The sequence below is a fragment of the Eulemur rufifrons genome, chromosome 5, assembly GCF_041146395.1.
Source record: "Eulemur rufifrons isolate Redbay chromosome 5, OSU_ERuf_1, whole genome shotgun sequence".
Taxonomy (NCBI): domain Eukaryota; kingdom Metazoa; phylum Chordata; class Mammalia; order Primates; family Lemuridae; genus Eulemur; species Eulemur rufifrons.
In genome coordinates, this window is record NC_090987.1 from 31789924 (window position 1) to 31812500 (window position 22577).

Genomic DNA, 22577 nt, shown 5'->3' on the forward strand with positions numbered 1-22577 from the left:
ACACTAGAGAAAGGGGTTATAAAGTTATGGAGACACCCACATTCTTCTCCCAGTTGGCCATTCCTTAGAAAACGAGGGTGACTCCTAAAGGATCAGACTTTCCACTCTCCCAGTTTCTCCTTCCAGTCTTGACTGCAAAAGTGATTCAGAGTTTTTCTCTGTTTCCTACTAGTCTACCACGCCTTTGGAAACAAACTGTAATCAACATAAAAGTTCATGGGTATTGCCAAAATGTTAAATGATCTTTTTTTTTCTCTATCATTTTTCCCCCATTCATAAGAACCGTTATCCCTATTCTATTTTGAATATACAGATGTACATATGTATGTGCATGTGGGTATGTGTGTATGTAGACAGAGAGAATTTTAGTTGTTTCAACAATAATGATTATTTTTCTTCAAGAAATTTTTATAGAATTTCTCCTAAGTCTTGAGATATTAAAGAGGTTTTTGGTATTTCCTTCAGTCATAGCATCATTACATCTTTGGCAACATTAAATATCTGTATATGTTTCAGAAATTTTGAGGCTTTTTTGGCAGTCAAATATCATCAATAAGCCCATCTCTCAGTTTGGGGATTTATTTCACTAACATATCATTATTGTTATGGAGTAGCAATGTCTTGTACACTAGATCCTGGTATCATACAGAATAAAAAGTGCAACTCATCACCTTAGTTCTGTCTTTATTCAAATCTATGACAAAGCAATCAAGAGGTATCAGATTAGCGTTTTAGAGACAGTGGAGTTTAGTGTACCAAATGTTGATGGCAGTGTTCTAAAGTGGTGTGTGTGAGGGCATGCTTACTCTCTTAACACATGTCAAAGACAGCAACAGTTTGTTTATATAAAGTGTCGTGTGCATAATTCTACTTTAGACTTTAGAGTCAATGAGGAACATCTAAACTTTTATCGGATTCAATCATCTAAAACAAAATTATTTGTAAAGATATTTCTAATGGAAAGTAAAGATGGATGATGATGAGAACTAAAATTTCTTGATCACTTACTGAATGCTGGACATCGCTTGAAGAATTAACTTTGTAAGTTTTACGACAATCTTATCAAGTGCGTACTGTTATTTTTTGGTGTAGGTGAGGAAACTGGGGCTAATTAACTAGTCTATCATCACCACAATTACTACGTGGTAAAATAGGACTAAAACACAGCCATTCTGGTTATGGAGCCCACGACTTTAAACATGAGTTTCTAAGTTGTCACAAGCCCACCTTTGTAACCATAGCATTTATTATATCCTGTAACTTGTGCTTGCTTGTATATATATTATTTTATGCCATGCAGGCTTAATAATCCTGTCATATCTGTATTTTCTAAACAAATAATTAATGTTCTAGCTAATATTTTCAGATAGCTTGTGCTTTTTAATCTGTCTGTAATGGCTACTTGTAGATGTTTTCTCATACTTTCCTATAACCATGCAAGTACCCTCTTTGTTTCTGCATTGTTATAAGGAAATTAAAATGATATTTGTAGCATTGAAATCTATTTGTTTTGTCTAGCTTTCTAAAACAGGAGTAAAAAACATAAGTTCTGTTTATTTCAAGTACATCTCTTGGCAGTAATTGCCCTGTGTTTAAAAGTCATATTTCCTCATCTCTGTTAAATATGTAATTGACTTTTAACAATCGCTTTCATTCCCCCTGATTCTTTTCTTGCATGGAGAGTGCAGTAAGAAATTGTGACTGGCCTCAATTGCATTCATTATTTTGGATCTTTTCATTCTATTTTACTCTGCTTTATTCTAAACAATAAGACCAAGCTCTGATAGAAGGAAAAGAAAACACTCATTCATGACCATCCACTCTTACCAATAATGATTTACCTTATCTTTTAAGCTCTTTGTTTTATAACATTTCAGCTGTGCTTTGTGTGAAATAACAATAAAGTGTACACTTTTGTCAATGGAGAGTACCATTTTCTTATATAAAGAATTCAGCTGAATAGGCTATTTGAAATGCCAATCATACAAGTTACATGTCTTTAAATGAGATACTTTATATAACAATAATGGTCATTTTAACTTAATAAAATAATTTAAAAGTATGTTACAGTATACATAAAGTGTAAGTTATCCAGAATATAATTACCTCTGCAGAGCTAGTCACTGGCAGAGCTAGGATAAGACAACCGGGCTCAAGACTTATGGGATATTCAGTCCTACTCAAATGTGAGCAAACTTTTCAAAATAAAACAAAACACCAAACTTCAAAAGAAGCCTTTTAATATTATTAATTGAAATTACTTGCATTTGTGGAAAAAAAAAACTAGACCAATAAAGTTCATTAGGGCTTGTAAAATACTGCAGCTTAAGAACTTATATTTGGTGAATTTAGAGGTTCTTAATATAATTAGTTTCCATGGAGGCATATATATTGCCCAATGCTTATGAATGCTTTATACGCCCTACATGATTTATAGGGCTTGTCAGCTGGCTGCTCTGTAAATAGACTAGCTTCTGCATTTGCATCTATAGATAAAGGGCCAATTTCTACTTTCTTAAAAGAAGACTACAAAATCATCATCATTCTAGGTCTTAAATTTTTATATTTTATATTATATTTATATTTTGTATTTATAGTAAATCTTTATGTTATTATTCTAGATCTTAAATTTTTATAAATAACTTCCAGATAGACTAGATATTTTGACTTTTTCCTTTGAAAATTGTTTCTTACCCTATTGAAGTGCTATTATAATAATAGCTATCATGCAGTTTAACAAAGTAGCATCTTGTGTGCTACGTATTATTTCCATTCAAAGCTAAACCCTATCTTTTATTTTCCTTCCATTAAACCAGGATGCTTTTTATTACTAAAAATGATGCTTTCCCTTGTTAAGTATGTGTTTCATAAAACTTCTTTATAAAGCAGATTCCAAAATGTTATTAAAGATGATGATAGACAAGCATGTGATATAAAAGAATAGGGTTTACAGGACCAAGTTTAGATCCCACTTCTATGACATAACTTTTGTATCCTGCTGAACTCTGTTTAGTATATATTAGCCTAAGAGCCCTCCATTTTCAGTTAGGGGTAATATTTGCTTTATTAACATCCAGAGTTAGAAGTAATAGAAATAAAATAGTCATTTATAACAGATATTTATTGACCACCTACTATGTGCCAGAACTATATGCAGTGCTAGGGATTCAGCATTGTGAAAAACAAAAAAAGGGCCCACACTATCAAAATTGATATGTAGTCTGGTCGAGGAGGGCATTGGATAACCCCAAGTCTAAATGTATAACTACAAACTGGGTATAGGGGCCTTATGAGAGAATATAGCAAGTAGCACAGGTTTAACCGGGGGGTGGAGGAGCTAGAAATGCCTCTCAGAGAAAATGACAGACAACCAGAGGATGAACAGCAGTTCTCCGGTGGTAAACCGCATGAGGTCACTTCAGACAGAAGCAACAGCATGTGCTAAGGCCCTGTGCTTTGCAAACTGTTAAGCTATAAGGGGGCAATATTTTGATATTTAACTCTGTGTGCTTGGTTTTTCAATTCCTTTCACTTCTGCTCACCATATCTCCTTTAAGTAGAATCCAGGGATTTCCAAATGAACAGCCCTCAGGCTAAGTATGGCACAGAAAGTAGAAAGGATCAATTGCTTGGCTTTTGAGTGCTTAAATAGATATTTTAAAATTAATAGCATAGATATATATCTTTAAAACTATGGCTTTCACTTGCAAGATCCAGACAAAGAATAGAATTCTAAAAATCTGGCTTTAAATAGGAGCAAAAGCCTGGAAGGCTGAATGAATAAATTCTAGAAAGGACAAGAATGCATAATTGCATAAGAACTCTTTTTTCCTTCCCAAAGGAGTTAATAGTTCAATCATATGTGTGTGTGGAGGAGGATTTTGGAGGGATGAGATGCAAGGTTCACTGGGAAAAGCCTAGTGTGGCCACTGCCTGTGTGGCAGGGTAGTTGGAAAACACTTGAAGGATGCCAGACACAAGCCAGTGTGTGTCCCAATACCCAGGGTGTGGTCAGGAAGACGGGAAGCCTCCCAGGGATGCTATTTGTCCAACATGGCATCCGAAGAGCTCAAGAGCAATAGTGTGAGGTTCTTTGGTACTTCGGCTAAAGAAAATCTCACAGACATACATGTTAGCCTGGGATGGGGTGGCTGAGAAAAGCAGGTGAGAGGTTTGTTGAATGGCAGAATCTCCTTGGTCGGGATGAAGAAGTCCTGAATCCATCTCCTGGCAGCCCTGACAAGGTCATTGTCTCATCAGCATATTGAACAAGGATAGACATCACATGAATGTTACTCTGCCTTGGGGACAGTGAAGACGGAATACGCTGGTCTCCTTTTTCTGCCCACCCACTCTTCCCACACAACATGGTCATTCAGGCTGCTAGAGAGAGAAGGCAGTGGTGTGGTTAGAATCCCAGCAAAAGGGACTGAGTGTTAGCTACAAGTGGCAACAGCCTTCATTAGGCCTAAGTTTCTCTCCCTGACCACAAGTGAGGCAAATAAACTAAATTCAATTAAAAAGAAAAATGTTCTCTATTTCTGTACACTTGAGTTCGTGACCATATAAATTTATACCGTCCTACATGAAATGTAAATGTTAGTAATAACCATCAGTAGGTTTAGGGCAGAGGCCAGAAATTACCATACCTAGATCTGCACAGCTGCCTTAAATTTATCATCCTGATTAATGTCCCTCCTTTTTCAATACCTTGTAGGAAATTGGATATTATGTTCATTATGTACCTATGTTTTTTTGTAAGCAATTGCTAAGCATTTTAGAAATCTCTCTCTAGATCAAAACAGTTATTTTTAAACTGTGATTGCTATATACAGTATTTTGTTGCCATATTTCATTGAATTAATGCTTTCATATCAACTTGTCATTATATATACATAGTAAGTTATCTTGAACATGACTTATTAAATGTTTTATCTTCTCCTACACTTTCCTTTTAAAATGATTTGCTGATATGTAACAAAGGAGCACATTGTTACTGTGGAGGTAATCAATCTGCTGAAGTGATGGCATTGAGGTTGTATGTCACTGTCCCTTGGGAGTCATTTTTATGTCTGTGACATCTAGTGTCGCCTCAGAAATGCTGCTGCTTGAAGACACCGTTTGCATTTTGACAATTGTTTTTATTAATAAAGGTGAAATCATCCTGAATAAGAATCACTTAAATTTAAAAGAGGAGAATTAACTTTACCTGAGACATTTTGATTTCAATTAGAATACAATTTATGTCTACCTAATGCCAATTTCAGTGATCTGACCAATGTTAATAATGACCACCATCCTCTGAAACTGACATTCATTTCATTCTAATATAGACATAAATACAAGTATTGTCTCCCTTGCAACTGAAATCATGTATTTGTTGCTATTATATTTAAATTTTGATTAAAACATCTTGGCCTCAAGAAAATGCCAGCATATTTCAATTATCTAAAATGAAAGAAACTGACACACAAATATGTATTGGATTCCTTGTTCCATTCATGGAAAGTATTTTATGATAGGAAAGTAAATGTCTAGAATTAAAAATCCATAAAGACATTTTTAAAGTGTAAAAGCAAAATAGTTTTGTTAGTTTGTGGTCAACCTGCTTAGAAACTTAGCTTTATTTTTTCTTTTGTATTTCCAAACACATGACTAGATATGTTACTATTTGTACTATTGCCATAGGAGGTAATATCCTGGCACATTTGAAACCTTTTCATTTTATGCTGAAATCAGCCGTAATGGAAAATAATGTGATCATCTATTACTCTAATAACCACTAGAGGTCTACTAATATCAAATTTCTGTCAACATCATTTCTTTCTACAAATATTTTAAATTATCTATTTCATATGAATGAAAGTGAATTTCCTCCTCTTTGTTGCATATATCTTTCATTCTGTAGACTTTAATTCTACTTAAGATTTTTGGGAGATTTTTGTTTGTTTTATTTTCCTCTCAGGTTGTCTTTAAATACTATGTCATGACTATTAATTTTAAGAAAAATTTAATCTTTAAGTGGATGGTGATGGTGGGAATTGTGTCCTTTAATTAAACATGTACATATGTATATGCATATGTAGGTATATATGCATTTATATGTGATTATGTATATGTGTGTTATATATGATAACATTAGTAAAAAATAAATGTCTGTCTTTTCATTCACTAGACTCTGTGAATTCCATTTGATTCTAAAGCAAGGATTTACTGCCTGGTGTTGGACATTTTCATGCTAACTCCAGGGAGTTTGCAGATGTGCATGCAAATCAAATAAAAGCAGAGAGTTCACCATTCAAAGATTCGTGTTGTAGTCACATCATATTGCTAAAAATAGATGTTTTCTATTTTATTAAAAATAATAAATATTACTAGCCACCATTTTGTAGAAAATGTGTCTAAGAACCCTGATAATATTAAATGTTATTGTGCTATTCAATATGATTTGCCATTTTACATTCTTGGATATAAAAGAAGGTAGCAACTCAAATCTGCATGAAATAATTCTGCATGAACTCTGGTGTATAGAGAAGCTCAGGGAAAGTTGTTCAGGTGACTGTTCTGCCTTCCTGGAGTGGGGCTCAGGTGACATATGAAAAACTAAGAAACACCCTATAGTCTGCAGTGCTATGAACAGTTCCAGCTTGCAAATCTTAGTAGAAATATCATTTTCATCATTCTCTCATTCCAATCCAGTCCCAGCCCCATCCTCTTGCTGAGGTTAAAAGTGAAATTAGAATTGTGGTGTCACCTTGTTGGAAGAATGGGGAAGAGAAATATGTGTATCTTCCCTGAGTCCTAGAATTCTTTTTCCTATTAGCCAAAATAAATATGAATTCATCTGCAATAACATGAAAACAATCTGAATTTTTAAGGAAACATTGAATCTAGATTTTTTTTTTTTTTTTGAGCCTTTAGTGAACTGCCCCAGAATTTGTTCATCTTCAGACTCTATCTGGGAGTCAGGGGCAAGGTTATGAATGCAGCAAAGGACTGGCTTTTGCTCAGTCCAGTTAGCCAGCAAGATTTATTTTTTTGTCACATGTTGCTAGATAATTATATTTTCCACTATCCAGGATGACCTTTTTAGTAAGCAGAATGGGGCTACTGCCAATGTGAGGGATTTGGAAGATACCAGAAATGATTCCTCCTGGCTGCTGTGCATGGGTACAAAGTGATGAAGTCTGTGCACACTACAGACGCTGCTGGCCACAGGGGTTTCGGGGGGAATGATGGCTCATTCCAGGTCATGTTCTGCTTTGCCAAGCCAAGGGTGCTAGTGGGAAGCTGCAAATGCCCAGGGGAAGGGGAAACCTTTTCATAATTCATCTGACTAGAGGAAGTATTTTTTGCAAGTAGCCAGGTTTTCTATAGTTTGCTCACTGGCCTCCCACATGCTAGTGGCTGCCCACTACTATGTTTCACCTATCGTGGTATGTTAAAGTTTTCCATCATACATCTGGGTTCTGAAGGTTCTTATATTCTCTCTTATCAAAAAGAAAACATTATACTCCTCCCTGCAACAAAATAAAACCTTTACAATTATGAACGAACATCTAAATTGAAATTACTACCTTCCAACTTGGAAGGAACTTAGAAGTTGTTTTTGCATCTCTGGAAATAGATGCAAAATTATATATTTTGTATATGTGTTATATATGTGTTCCACATATATAACATACATACAAAAACATTCAAACATATACACCAATAGGGAAAATACCAGAATATGTGAATGCACTTTTCTTCCAGCTTTAACAGTTACCCATTCGAAAGCTTTTTAAATTGGGGAAAGAAGAGCACTGAAAAAGAACCTGCTTTGACTTTTCATAATTTTGCCTAATTTTGCCCAGACCTCTAGTGTCATGACTCATACTAGGACATACATGGTGTGTAGTGCCTTCCCCTCTTGTATTCAACCTGCGGTCAACATGGTACAGGTTGAGTATCCCTAATCTGAAAATCCAAAATCCAAAATGCTCCAAAAATCTGAAACTTTTTGAGAGTACCATTGTCACACTACAAATGGAAAATTCCACACCAGACCTCATGTGTGTGGTCGCAGTCAAAATGCAGGTGCACAACACATAGTTTATTTAGCGTTTCCAAGGGAAGAAAGACCCTCCCCAGGCCCCTCCAGCTGCAGCATATCTTTTCTGTGCACGCCCAGATTCCCCCACACAAGCACACCCACAAAGGGTGATAAAATGGTTCTATGTACACAAACTTTGTTTCATGCACAAAATTATTAAAAATGTATAAAATTACCATCAGCCTCGGTGTGTATGGTGTATATGAAACATACATGAATTTTGTGTTTACATTTGGGTCTCATCCCCAAGATATATCATTATGTATTTGCAAATATTACAAAATCTGAAAAAATTTGAAATGTGAAACACTTCTGGTCCCAAGAAATTTGGATAAGGGATACTCTACCTGTATAATGAATGAAGAATTTTTTCCCATTTCTGGAAGCATCTCATAAATTGCATTGATATGACTGAGAAGATAATTGTTAACATATTGGGTTCAAAAATAATCCATCCATTCCTTAATTTTCAGCACTTACTATGAGCCAGACACTTTTTTACTGCCAGATCCACAGCAAAAACAAGGTAGACAATGTACCTGTTATCTTGGAATTTATAGTCAAAAAGCCTAATCACCTAGTATAAGCTAAAACACTAAATCCTATATGTAAGAGGAAGTATGGACAATTAAAAGCATTTTTATTAGGAACAATATCAGAAATATGTTTCTTCTTTAAGAAAGGAAATCATTTTGTTAATTTTTTGATAACCAGGAGGAAAAAGTTTAAAAGAGTATTTATGTGTTTATTATACTGCGTTCTATTTTCCTAATTCTTGATACCTTCATAAAATAAATTTTTTGAGCTATGAAACTTGTGCCTCCTCCCCATTATAAAATACACTTTTATTATTGTTTACTTGTATTAGCTTCCATACTATTTATAAAATTAGATAAGCCATAAAAGAATGGCTACTGTAAAAATTGATAATTCAAAATTTTATCATCTGAGGTAAGTAAAACAATATAAGAACTTGCTCAGTTTTTTAGGGTACATTATTTTTAAAGCTATAAAAAACTTCATGTATTTCTGGTGGGTAACATGAGCTGCTTTGTCTTTTTCTGCTGCAATAATTAAAAAATAGTGATTTTGCCAATGTTTCTTTTTAAAACCTACAAAGCTGTTTTTGTTTCATTTTATTTTATTCACTTATATAATATAAAAAGATACAAAGGTTATGAGATGACAAGACTTGAAGTCAACCCTCAAAAAACAAAAAAAACCCACAATAAAACCAGACAAATAATATGAGAAAATATTCATACTCATACATAAGTAAAAGAATGGAAATTAATCAAAGAGTTATTTCTTCATCAAACTGGAAAAGATTTTTAAAAGATAATGGTATTTACTATGATATAGTTGTAGTTATGATAAAGCAGATACCCCCATATCACACCAGTGAAAATATTAATATAAATTGGTATACTTTTTCTAAGATGCAATTTGTCAATATGTTTCAAGAAGCTATAAAATATTCATATGTCTGAATTATAGTTCCATATCCAGGACTTACTCTTAAAAGCATATCCTAATACAATGCTTACAGGTTTAAAATATATTTTATATATATATAATAAATATACATTAAGTCAACTTGGATGATAATGTCATTCAAATATATAGCCTTGTTCTTTTATCTTTTTGTTCTATTTATTACTTGTTCTATTAATTACTCAGATATGTTAAGATCACCATCTCTGATTGTTCATTTTTCTACTTCTCTGTTTAATTCTGTCAATTTTTGCTTCATGTATCCTAAAGTTCTGTTATTAGATGCATACACATTTAAAATTTTGTCTTCTTGATAAATTGACACTTTTGTCTATATAAAATATCCCTGTGTATCTCTGGTACTACATATTGTCTTGAAATCTATTTTGTCTGATGATAACATGACCATAAAAGTTTTCTTATGATTACAGTTTGAATGGTGTGCCTTTTTCAGTCATTTTATTTTTAATCTGTTTCTTTATGTTTAAAATACAGTTATGTGAACCGTCATATACCCCCACTCATATGTGTGATACACACACACACAACACACTCACTCAGATGCTTCTTGACTTATAATGGGGTTACATCCTGATAAACACATCATAAATTGAAAATATTATAAGTTAAAAATGAATTTAATACACCTAACCACTGAACATCATAGCTTAGCCTAACCTACCTTAAATGTGCTTAGAACACTTAACATTAGCCTGCAGTTGGGCAAAATCATCTAACATAAGTCCTATTTTATAGTAAAATGTGGAATATCTCATGTAATACTATACCGAAAGTGAAAAACGGGGTGATTTGTATGGGTACTCAAAGTCCCATTTCTGCTGAACATGTATCACTTTCACACCGTTGAAAAGCTGAAAAATTGTAAAATGAGCCGTCGTAAGTGAGGGATCATCTCTATGTGTGTGTGTATGTGTGTATACACGTACATATAAATATTTAGTCTGGCAATCACAGCCTTTTAATTGGAGTATTTTTAGCTCTACTTTTTTAGTGGTTTTCTAGAAATCTCAATATATATTTACCTTATTATAACATTTTGATTTCATACTTCACTATTGTATTTTATTTTTTGCTTACTAAAAGAACTCTATTTTTAGTTGACATAATTGTACGTATTTATGGGGTACATGTAATGTTTTGTTACATACATATACCTGGTATAATGACCAAATCATGGTATCAGCATATCCATCACTTCAAATATTTATCATTTCTATGTGGTGAGAACATTCAAAATTCTCTCTTCTAGTTATTTTGAAATATACACTATAATATTATTTACTGTTGTCACCCTATTATGCTATAGAACACCAGAGCTTATTCCTCCTAACTGTAATTTCATACCCATTGCCCACACCATTTTATTTTTAATGTAAAAATCTTAAAACTGTATATTTCTAATTGCTCCCTTTATTCATTGTGCTATTGGTTTCATGTATTTCACTTCTATATAATTTATAAACTCCATGTTTATATTACTACATTTGCTTTTAATAGCCTTTTATAGAGAGTAAGAAACTTAAAGAAATAGCCTTTTATATTTCCTACATGTTTATCATTTCTTTCACTTTTATTTGAAGCTGAGTTTCCATCTGAAATCATTTATCTTTATACTGAAGAATTATCATTTCTTGTAGTGCAGATTCTGCTAGTAACAAATTCTCTCAGCTGTTGTTTATGGGATATGTCCTTATTTAGCATTCATTTTTCAAGGACTTTTTCACTGATTGTACAATTCTATGCTGTGAATATTTCTCCCAGTACTTTAAAGATTGTGTTCCTTTGTGTTCTGGCTTGAATTGTTTATGTGCAGTCAGCCATCATTCTTATCGTTGTTTGCCTGTATATTATGTAGCAATAAATAAGACCAACCAAATGAGAACAGACAAAGGCTATCTGTTTAGAGCTTGCTATAACAAGGTAGTCTGCCTCCAATTTGGCAGAGACCAAAAGGCAGGCAGAAGAGTGAGAAAGCTTTATAGTGAAATAATGAAATGCTACAGGTGTGCCCTGATTGGAGAATGCTGGAGCAGCTGAGTTAACTAGAACTGGGGGATCATATTTGATTAGTTTTAGGTGCAGAGGTCTTTCTCTGGTTGGTCCTAAGTTAGAGGTGAAGACTAAAATTAGGGAAACTGTCAGTTATTAATGAAGTCCTTGCCATTTGGGGCCGCTTGTTTCAGGGTCTTTTGTTTTACTTCATGGAATGGTTGCTAGAGATAGTTATCTGATTTCCTACAAGTATAACTCAAAGAAAGTAGGTATGTTTCCTGGGCTAGTTACTGTGGATAATGGGTTGATTTTCTGGACTGGATGCTGCAGATTGTAGGTTGGAGTTCTACTTTTGTATTTGATATGGTATTGCCCATTTGTGTATTTAGTCTCTCAGTTATATATATTTTGTCTCTGTCTTCTTTTAAGATTTTATTTTTTCTTTGGTTTTCAGAAGTTTGCCTATGATATGCCTATGTAACTTTAAAAAAAATTCTGCTTAGGGTTTGTTGAGCTTCTTAGATTAATGAGTTGAAATTTTTCATCAATTTCATTAATTTTTCAGACTTCTTTTCCAAGAAAATTTCAGTTTTTTTTCCATCTTCTCTTTTTTTGAGATTCCAATTCTATAAATGCACGTATATTAATGAGGTTTATGCCACAGGTCACTGACCATGTGTTTTTTGTTTGTTTTTACAATTTTTTTTTTCTCTCATCCTTTAGTTTCTTTTCATTTGACTTTAACTCTACTTATCCTTTGTTTACTCATTTCTAAACTTTTTTAGAAATAATCCAATGAATTTTAATTTCAGACAGTTTGGAATTCTCCAATCCATAATTTCCATTTGATGCTATTTTAGTTTCTAATTTTCTATTGAAATAACCTGTAACTTAACCTAATATATCCATCTTTTGCTGTCAATTGTTTAACATATTAATAATAACTATTTTAAAGCCTAGCTTTGGTAATTTCAATAACTGAATTATCTATAAATTGTCTTCTGTTTTCTTTTCCTTTATTATGGATAACTTTTCCTTTATATATCTTATAAAGCTTTATTATATTCTGAGTATTGCTACACAAGAATGGTTAAAGAATAGTGTTTTATTGTTTTCTTCACTTATTTCCCAGATAATAAAGCCCTTTCCTTCCTATCTAGTGGTCAGGGTAAGGGGCTACCCATCCTAAATTCCTCCTATGGCCGGGCCATAGTTTTAATCATATTGAGTTCATCTTTAATTTTCCAAACCCCAGCCTTACAGACTACCACCACTTTTTCAATCTTGTCAGTACTTGGACTGAAAATAAGTTGTATTGCAGTTCCAGGTATGTTTAGTCACTATATGATTCAAATTGGACAGGGTTTTGGAATACATGTATTGAGAGAACACTCAGGAATAAGCTATTTCTCTTTGCATTGTATTGTTTCTTCTTCACTGCTGTTTTCTTGTTAAAATTTGGGGAGTAGAACAAAGGAAATTAATTGGCATACTAAGATATTTGTGTTTATATTTGGGGCTATTTTCAGTTTTTAAACCATTCTGCCGGACAAGTGCTTGCTAGATGTAGGCATATAGGAGTCTCATTTCATCCAGATGGTAAACATCTGGAAAGGTGTTTAATGAAGCTTAATTGAGAGTTGCGAGCAAGCAGAAGAGAATCTTAGAAAGATAAGGGCCTCATCTAGCAGGATAAAGTAGGAGCAAAGACAAAGAGAAATGAAGAGCAACAGGCCATGAGAGGGAGAGCACATATGTGGACCTGGAGACGTGAGTAGACCTGTTACAGGTGAGGAACTAGATAAAGCATAACTTCATTATGGCAAGAACTTGGCATAAAATGAAGAGGATGGGAGAGATGATACTCCCAAGGAAACTAACCGAAAAATTTTCAACAGCTAAAATCTACAGGGAAAAAAGTCATTTACAGCTCCTGAAATTGTGCTTTCCATTTTTTAAATTCATGAAGCTCAGAATAATCATAGAATTTTAAAGATAAATAAAAGTAAGCAGAGCTGTTAATATAATAACTTGCACTGTGATAATTAATATTGATTTTTATCAGCAGTATTTTATGTTCACTTGCTATCTCCATAGGAATACATAATTAGAGCTGAGATGTAGAAGACATGATTCTTACCCTCAAGAGACTTTCAAGTGTAACTTCCTCCATGAAGTATGCCCTGGTCACCCAATGCACTTAATCATATACTATTAATAATTTATATTTTAAAAAGTACCTGGCATATAATATAGCCAATTAATTTAGAAACTGTTATTTATTACTATTATTAACAAAGAAATCTTGCAGATATAGGCCAAGAACAGATGCCATTGATAAGCCATTTAGCCACACTTATGAAATTCTATTCTCATTCTTGAAAAAAGATTTTTTTTATTTTAGCATATTGCGGGGATACAAATGTTTAGGTTACATATATTGCCTTTGCTCCACCTGAGTCAGACCTTCAAGCATGTCCATCCCCCACACAGTGCACACCACACCCATTATTTGTGAATATACCTATCCCCTCCTCCTACCCCACCTGCCTGACACCCAATTAATGTTACTAGCATATGTAGACATAAATGTTGATTAGTTAATACCAATTTGATGGTGAGTACATGTGGTGCTTGTTTTTCCATTCTTGTGATGCTTCACTTAGTAGAATGGGCTCCAGCTCTATCCAGGATAATACAAGAGGTGCTAGATCACCATTGGTTTTGGGGGCTGAGTAGTACTCCCTGGTATACATGTACAATATTTTATTAATCCACTCATGTATTGATGGGCCTTTGGGTTGTTTCCACATCTTTGCAATTGTGACTTGTGCTGCTATAAACATTCGAGTGCAGATGTCTTTTTTATAGAATATCTTTTTTTTTTTTTTTTCCTTTGAGTAGATGCCTAGTAATTGGATTGCTGGATCAAATGGCAGTTCTACTTGTAGTTCTTTGAGGTATCTCCATATTACTTTCCACAGAGGTTTTTCTAGTTTGCAGTCCCACCAGCAGTGTATGAGTGTTCCTATCTCTCCGCATTCATGACAACATTTATTGTTTTGGGCCTTTTTAATGAAAGCCATTCTCACTGGAGTTAAGTGATATCTCATTGTGGTTTTGAATCTCATTTCCCTTTGAAAAGTTTTTGTTCATGTCCTTTGCCCACTTTTTAATGGGGTTGTTTGATTTTTTTTCTTGCTGATTCTTACCCTCAAGAGACTTTCAAGTATAACTTCCTACATGAAATATGCCCTGGCCACCCAATGCACTTAATCATATACTATTAATAATTTATATTTTAAAAAGTGCCTGGCAGGTAATACAGCTAAATGTTGGAAAAACTCTTATTCACATTAGTCTAGGCAAAGAATTTATGAAGAAGAACACAAAGGCAATCATAGCAACAACAAAAATAAGTAAATGGGGCCTGATCAAATTTAAAAGCTTCTCCACAACCAAGAAAACTATCAAGAGAGCAAACAGACAACCTACAGAATGGGAGAAAATATTCACGTGCTACACATCCAATAAAAGGCTGTTAACTAGAATGTATATAGATCTCAGGAAAATCAACAAGAAAAAAATCAAACAATCCTATCAAAAAGTGGGCAAAGGACATGAACAGAAACTGTTCAAAAGAAGATAGACTAATGGCCAACATACATGAAAAAATGCTCAAAATCTCTAATCATCAGGGAAATGCAAATCAAAACCGCAGTGAGATTTCACTTATCCCCAGTGAGAAAGGCCTTTATCAGAAAGTCCCCAAACAGTAAATGCTGGCGTGGATGCAGAGAGATAGGAACACTCCTACACTGCTGGTGGGACTGCAAACTAATACAACTTCTGTGGAAAGTAATATGGAGACATGTCAAAGAGCTACAAGTAGAACTGCCATTTGATCCAGCAATCCCATTACTGGGCATCTACCCAAAGGAAAAAAAGGCATTCTTTAAAAAAGACATCTGCATTTGAATGTTTATAGCAGCACAATTCACAATTGCAAAGATGTGGAAACAATCCAAGTGTCCACCAATATGTGAGTGGATTAATAAAATGTGGTGTATGTATACCATAGAGTTCTACTCAACTACAAAAAACAATGGTGATCTAGCACCTCTTGTATTACCCTGGAGAGAGCTGGAGCCCATTCTAAGTATCACAAGAATGGAAAAATAAGCACCACATGTACCAACCATCAAATTGGTATTAACTGATCAACACTTATGTGCACATATAGTAGAAACATGCATCGAGTGTTGGGCGGATGGGAGGGGGGAGGAGGGGATGCCATGCTCACTGTCTAGGGGATGGACACGCTTGAAGCTCCTACTTAGGCAGGGCGAAGGCAATATATGTAACCTAAACATTTGTACCTCCATAATATGCTGAAATAAAACAATTATTAAAAAAATCTTAACAAATTTGAAAAGATTGAAATCATACACAGTATTTAGCATTTGAAAATAATAATCTGATTCAGCAAAGCATTTGTTTACATCTCTGACAAGCAAGTGAATTTCCAATATTCACCTTCAACATTACATTTTCATCTTATACATTAATGTAAATAAAAACATGAACCAATATCACTATTAAAGTACACTTTATTGTCATATGCAGCCATACATTGCCTACAAATCGTGGGCAATAAATAGTTCAGCAAAAATGAATGGGAGTATTCTGAGAGAATTATTGGCTATATGGAATTTATAAAAGGGTATTTTATATTTCATTATTTGTAAATTGTGTGTTGTTAAACATGTTTTATATCAGTGAAATTTATAACATTGTACCCCCTCTTTTGAGAAATGAGTGTTAAACACTTGCCATCACATCACTGATCTTATCCTTTTCCTGTTTCTTCTATTTTCCTAACATTCTTTTCTCTACTTTTCATGTATTTGACTCAACATTTCAATCCAGGTATTCTGTACTGATCTATTTTCCAATTCGCTAATCTTTCCTATCCAACTATTATCAGTTGTAAATCCAATCTATTAAGTGCCTAATTTTAATTATCTTATATTTTAAATTCTTAAATTTCCATTTTATTACCTTTCATAGATTCCAATTCTGGTTAAATTCCCCCGTTTGTCATCTCTCCTCTTAAACATAATAATCAATAATTTTAAAGTCTCTTTCTGATGGCTCTAATATCTGGGTTCTCTATGGGTCTCTTTCTATTGTCTGTTTTTCTATAATCTCTTATTTTTCTCTTGATCCTGTTTACTAATATGGCTTGTGATTTTTTGAATGAAATTCTCAATATTGTGTATGAAAAATAGTAGAGGGTCTTGGGAATGTTATCTGGCTCAGAGAGAATTTCCCTTATCTCCTTGTAGGCAGGTAAGGGGGAACAGATCATCTGAATTAAATCAAGTCTTTGAACTGACTTGATGCTGGGTTTTAGTTCTGATAATAAGTTTCCTTCTCCATCTGTTTTTCTTCCACTAGGGTCTAACTTAGTGGAGGTCCCATCTGAGAGCCAAGACAGCTTATGAAAGCCCTTCCTCCTTAATGGTCCTTGGCTTTTCAGTTCAGAACTTAGAGTACAACAAATATTGCGCTTTTTTTTTTTTTCTTTTTGTAGTTTTCTGCTTATCTCCATTGCTTTTTGCTCTGTGCAATTTAAGAATATGCAAAAACCTCAAAGGCAAAACCATGAAGTGGTAGTCTCACTTCTCTGCTGTTACCTTCTCTCTGCAGCCTTGACTACTTAATTCCCAGCTATCATTTTCAATCTGAAATCCATGTCTCCCCTAGTATAAGATTTCCAAAAGTTCTCCTTTCTCTACTTATTAGCAATGTACACATATTCTTGGTCTCTTTTTTCACACCAAAATTGGTGTTTGCCCTGAGGGGAAAATCTGCTTACAGAATGTTGGTTTACATTTCTCTGATTTTCTTCTCTCAGGGATCTCGGGCTCTCAAACTCTGGTTGCCTTTTAGCTGTCTGATGTCTTCAAATAGATTTTAATCAAACTTTTTAGTTTAAAATTAGCTTTTCTGGTTATTCTCAGCAGGGCCATTGGTCTCTTCTAATCTATTCCAATATGGAAACATGCTTGTTAGATGATTTCATATGTCTAACTCCTGTACCAGGACAAAATTCTCTCCTGGATCCTCTCATAGCATTTGTGCATAATTTTATCATAATAATTAGCACTCTGAATGGTAATGACTTGTGTACTTGTCTGTTTCTATTACTAGATCACAAACATCTAGAAATCAAAGACTGTCTTATTTTTCTTTCTATTCCTAATACCTGGCACATGATTGCTGTTGAATAAGATTGTTTAATAAATAATTTAAAAGCGTGGGAATAGAGCTGTAGATTTCGGACCAATTGGCATGTCATTTATCTGACAGATACTCCACAGTTTCTTTTCCTGCATGTTTATGTTTTTAAAATATCTCTTAATTTCTTCCAGTGCCTTTACAGCTTTTCAAAAAGACTTAAATTGATAACCCATCTGAAATTTCTTTTGTTGTACAAAGTAAAATAGAATTATAATGATGTTTCTTTAGTTATGTCCAACCTTAGGAAAAAAAGATCAATAGTGTCAAAAGTAAAGGAAATTTACTTTTATGGATCAATAATATATTATTTCATTTGCTAGAATAACATTTTTAATAGCAATATTTTTGCACATTGTAAACCTATAATTATTACTCATTAGACAGATTTATATTTCTTTCCTGAAATGCATTAGTATACTTGGATATTATTTATTCACTTTGTTTTATTAGGTATTTAAGTCATACAGGTTTTATTTATATTAAATACTATTCAATATACAAATAAGAAACTTTCTGCATGTTTGTTTTTAGATTTCCTAGTTAGAACTTGACCACTCCCTCTGTGAAACCTTCCAGATCCCTTAGGGCAGAGTTGGCCATTCTTTACCCTAATTGGCAGGGTCCTTTGTTTGTGGCTCTTTTATGGCCATTATCAGCTTAAATTAAATGTGTCTCTTTAAAATTAAAACCTCGTCCCTGTTTTCACTGCCCTTTTTATTCCCCCACCTGGATTTATTTTCCTCTCAAGCAGTTTCCTCCCTGCCTAAACACACACATACAAACACATCAGCAGGGTAAACTTCCAGAGAGTAGGCATTTCTCACTGTTTGGTTTCATGTTGTATCCCCAGCACCTAGAAAAATGCCTGGCACATAGGGTATGTGTTGAATGAATGTCTGCTTCCTACCTTGTATTTTAAACTCGCTGAAGACAGGCTCAGTGATTTCAGTCTTTGTATCCCAGCACCTACGATAATATCTGCTGAAGCAGGTGCTAAATCAATTTTCAAAATAAGTGGTAACTCCTTCTCTTATAAAAGTAAAGGACATTATGTTGTTCATATTAAAAGATAATCCTACTTATTGTGGTGTTTACCTATTATTCAGCAAATAATTCTTAGAATTAGTATGCAAGAAGGTGATATATTAAAAATTTATTTCATTTATTCCTTGAATACGTATTTATTTATTGAATTTTGTAAACCCATAGTAATTAGTTACATAGACAGGTTTATATTTTTCTTCTTATGTATTTCAGAATTCTAAAACATTATTTACTTTGCTTTATTAAATATTAAAATTATATAGATGATATGAAAAATACTTGTTTTCATTTATTAAGTATGAACCCTGTAGTGGATATTTTATTAGGAACAGGGGAAACAAAGATGAGAACATTTAGTCCCTGTCTTCAAGATCCCAAATAATACCTAACATAGGAGTTTCTATATGTCAGGCAAAGTTATGAGAAATTTATATCGATTTACTCCTTAAATTCTCATAAGAATGCCATGAGGTAAGTACTACTAATGTCTCCATTTTGATGAAGAAACTGAGGCAGAGAGATATTAGTAATGTAGTTTGTATTAGAGTTTGTTTAGTGTCTAGCTAAAGTCTAGAGACTGTACCTTTCTGTCAAAGATGACTTCTTAGAAAAAAATTGTCATTGACTCACCCTTTGCTCCACTTCCCATGGGCTCTAGTATTCCAGTCTTTTTTCCCAGACCTGCCTTGGAGTTCATCCTCAAACTTGTTTTGTGAAAAATGTTGTTTCCCCTATTCCTACTTTCTCTATTTCCCCTAAGACAAACATATTATTATAAATTTACCAAATATACTGCATATTATGTTTAAAAATAGGGGCTCATAAAAACAAAACATTAGAGAAAATTATAAAACTCTTAAATTTTTACAGTAGTGATTTCTGGCATTCATATGCCCTTAGTTGGTTATAACTTACTTTTACAATTCAAATCTACATTGTGGCACATTCACTATACCCTACTTAAAAAACCATTTTTCCCTCTCTTTTATAAATAATATTCTTGTCTTAGGGGACCTGGAAAATAATATAATATGATTGATCATGAAGTCTTCAGTCTTAAAGGAATAGTAGATGGTAAACATTACCTATTAGAACAGGAAATTATTTCAACCTATTTTTTTTTAAGTAAGACATTTTTTAGAAATAATTCTGGTTGGTTGATTTTGAAAGTAAACCATATGTTGTTTACATGTTTTGGCATCTATCCAGCTTTCCTCAAGATGAGAGTGAATTTTTTTTTTTTAAAAGCCCTTTACTAATTAGATAATAATGAACATAATGAAAGCAGGTGCTATAACTTTTTGAATGATGAGAATGCATCTTCAGAACAAGCTCTGAAAAGAGAATCATGAGGGAAGAAAGGATCTGCATCTATTGTAGGGTGGGTACATACGTATCCTGGAAGCATGTACCAAGGCACACATTAAACAAAAATGTAACTGCTATTTTTCACTATGATAGAAATCAAAAGCACAAATCAAAATGAGTTTAAAAATATCCTGTCTGTTTCATATGAACTCCTAAATGTAAATGCGGACATTATGTGCAATACTGAGAATCTAGTTAATATCCTAAAGATTTTCAAACACATTAGGGTGATAAGCAAGAAGTAACTGAAGACAGCCCAATGAGTTTACTAGAAGGCTAGTAGGGTATTGAATCTATCTAACATATAGATCCCCTCACCTCTGGGTGACAGCCACATCCATAAAGTCCTGTTTTCCTTCTGCACTTGAAGGAGGAGATGTAGAAGATGTAGATTCTATTGCTTTAGCCACAAAGGAGAGTAATTACAGCCAGTGGGGGAAGGGTGATGTGTAATAATGGCTGCTCCTGACATAAAGGACTGAGAAATGGAAAAGATAATGGGGAAATGAAGGAGCGGAAAAGACAGTTTGGAGGACTGGGTGAAAACCTGACTCATGGTGTTTTAGTAAACTGAACCTCTGCTGCTGAGAGGGGAAAACTTTTCCTGACCCAGATCCTTCCTTCCAATGAAAAGGGTATATACATTTGAATCACAGCAATGTTTCTGAAGAAAAATGTTCCGTGTTCAGAATAGTTAGAACTCTTAAAATGCATTATCAGCTCTTCAAAATAAATAATAATGTATGTGTTCACTATTTTCCAAAAATTTTAACTGCCGTGTTTGAAAATAATATATAAGATCTGCCTTCATACAATACGGCTTGATACCAGATCGCTTCTGCTGTAGCATAGGCACTTAAATTCCACTTATAATTATTTTTCTAAATGATTAGTGCTTATTGTGATTATTCTCTGGCTAATATATGTATGCAAAATGTGGCTGCAGGATTATGCTTTTGTTAGCATATCCCCTCCCCCACTCTGAAACCTCAAGGCTCCAGACGTTGATGCCAGAGAGAGAAAATGGAGTGTGTGTGTGTGTGTGTGTGTGTGTGTGTGTGTGAATGTATCTAACCTTCAAGTTGCTACAATGGTGATGATATACAAACAAACAAACAAAAAAGATAAAGCTTCCCCTTGGTAATGCTGTTCTTAACACATTATAATCATTTTAGAAAAAAATAAAAGTAACCAGAATGCTTTTAATTTGATTGGGAGTAGTGTTTTAAAACAGCTATATAGAGTACTTTTACAACTGGAAATTCAATATAACTGAGAATGGCACTTTTATTAAATAATTCCGTGATCTTCAAGCCATGTTCTTAACCAGTGATCTCCCTGTAGCAAAATGCATAGATAATCAACAACCCAGTCTGCCAGTAAACTTGTTGGGGTATAAATCCTAAAGGAAGGAGCCCATAGCCCTGGAGGAAGACTGAGTGCATGTTTCCCTGAGTCTTTGAAGGCTCATCTCAGTAGTCCCACTGCTAGAATGTGCTCTGTTGTCATAGCAACACCATCTCCTGCTTCATACAGGAAAGATTAGCTCTTACTGTGCAGAGGAGAGAATTTAGGGGAAGTCAGATTAATCCCTGGGTGCACTTCGAGAGAAAGGTTGGACCTCGCCTGAGGGATGCTGTATCTGCAATGATAGAATTGGCCTGCCACAGACGCTGGTATTTAAGTTGAAGAGCAGAATTCACAGTAAGTGTCAGCTCCTCTAGAGTAGAATATTGATGCATGAGGTTTGTCTAAGTCTTGTGGAAGACTGTCCCATGCAGCAGTAGAATGACAGAAGGAGACTCTGATGAGAATGCCAACTGTTTTCCCAGTTCAGGGGGTAATTAAAGGGTGGACCAGATCAGAAACTTGAGGAAAATGTTTAGATACTTTTGAAATGTCTATCTCAAATCCTGGGAGAAGGACAAAATTAGATAAACAAAACATGTATTTTATGCTTTTGGGACTTTATTTACTCTAGATTGTTGTGGATGTAAATTTAAAATTCCATAGAGAGAAAAAAAATCATGAAAAAATTTGTATGTCTAAGCAAGTTGTGTTTCTTCAGCACCCAAAGTGATGAAATTTCATTCTAGTATTGTAAATGTACTTTTTAAATTATGTATACATATTTTGAAATTCCTTTTAGAACTATACAAGTGGTGTGGTTCTTTTAAGGTAGTTATAATATGATGAAAAGGTATTTTTGGGGGAAGAGCAATTTATTTAGCTATTTTATTTGGTTCTGGTACTTCAA

At 34.0% G+C, this 22577-nt stretch overlaps 1 protein-coding gene across 19 annotated transcripts in view; it reads left to right on the top strand.

The window, feature by feature from the left end:
* Positions 1–22577, top strand: part of NOL4 (nucleolar protein 4) — a 322420-nt gene that overhangs the window by 116607 nt on the left and 183236 nt on the right. For 2 of the 19 annotated variants that reach the window (XM_069468130.1, XM_069468134.1), the window contains exon 1: positions 21851–22024. The exons of the other annotated variants lie outside the window; for them this stretch is intronic. The gene's annotated coding sequence lies outside the window, so the exon portion shown is untranslated. Of the gene's footprint in view, positions 1–21850; positions 22025–22577 lie in introns of those variants that run through there. 19 annotated transcript variants of the gene reach the window in all.